Source organism: Schistocerca cancellata, chromosome 1 (genome assembly GCF_023864275.1).
Source record: "Schistocerca cancellata isolate TAMUIC-IGC-003103 chromosome 1, iqSchCanc2.1, whole genome shotgun sequence".
In the NCBI taxonomy this organism is placed as follows: domain Eukaryota; kingdom Metazoa; phylum Arthropoda; class Insecta; order Orthoptera; family Acrididae; genus Schistocerca; species Schistocerca cancellata.
In genome coordinates, this window is record NC_064626.1 from 739,483,315 (window position 1) to 739,484,659 (window position 1,345).

The 1,345-nt window shown below is 34.8% G+C and overlaps 1 non-coding gene across 1 annotated transcript; it reads right to left on the reverse strand.

Moving 5' to 3' along the window:
* Positions 1–269: 269 nt before the first annotated feature.
* Trnag-ucc (transfer RNA glycine (anticodon UCC)) lies at positions 270–341 on the reverse strand. The gene has a single exon. It is a non-coding gene; the product is annotated as a tRNA-Gly (tRNA).
* Positions 342–1,345: the final 1,004 nt, after the last annotated feature.

Below are 1,345 nucleotides of genomic sequence, written 5' to 3' on the forward strand. Positions count from 1 at the left end.
TAGTAAAATGAATAAAATAGTTGTATAAATGATTTTTCTCTTTCCTTAGTTTGACAGACATTTCCTTTTATGAACCTTTATTTTTCCTTTTTTTTATGGCTGTATTGAAAGCAACAAAAATGATTCCAGTTTCAGTCAAAAGTAAGATTTCATACTCTGTAACTGGCACATTTAATTTTAATGCTTTTAATTCTAACTCTAGTAATATTATAAGTATCACCCCTGCTGCAGGATGTTTAAAGGAATAGAGATCGGAAAATAAAAATTAATGCGATGGCCGGGAATCGAACCCGGATCAACTGCTTGGAAGGCAACTATGCTGACCATTACACCACCATCGCACGTGATACAGTGGTTCCATGATTACTGTTTATTATCGAGAAAACAGTGCATATATCTATGAGCAATGTTAGTACTTATGTTCCATTTCGAAAGTATCAATGTAAGTTTTTATCATAATCCTAACATTGATACTAAGTATTACAATATGCAATCAGTGTTTGATTCGTGATCAGTATAACTGGTGTCGTGACTTACTTTTAAATTAAGTTCGTGCGTTCTTAACGAAATTTAAATGTTTATGTCTTCATGAGAAACGCTCACTGATTAGCTCCGAATGCGTTCTTATAGATCTCGTCTGGAAACTATTATGCTGTCTCTAAATATTTCACGAAGATACGTTAACGGGTTTTACAAAGTTCTTGGGACTTTACACTACCAAGTTTCACTGTCCAGATACAGACAATGCTCATTATTAACGAGTTTTTCAACAGCTTGATTTAAAAGTAACTGAATGTATAACAAATCTACAAACATTGGGGCGAAACTATATTCTAGTTCTACACAAATCATACACTCAGTCATAAACGGTTCAGTTCAATTCAATTTCATTAGAATTATTTCCTGGTTGCTCTTTGACGTAAATACAGTCCACGAACACAGTGGATTTCCACGCAGTTGAAATACACCTAATCTAGTAAGTACATCTGTATTTACATCCATACACTACCAACAATTTAAAACTGAAACTTCCATTAGGCTTATGGTTGCTATATGCAATATTCATCAGTATCCATATTTCAGCAGTCATATTCGAACTCTTCTTGACCAAAAGGATAAATTTCAATTTCAGTCACATGATTGGATTATCCTCTTAACACAGTTTTATATCTTGGGATACAACGAAAATCACGTCGTCACGAGGTGGTATTTACTTCTTCGTGTCTGTGACTCCCTTCGGTTACCGACACATGTTTGTAATGAAGATAAAGAGGGATCAGAAGAAAGAAAACTTCTCTTCCTCACAGCGTGTCCCAGGAGCTACAGTCAGTATTCAGGGACATGA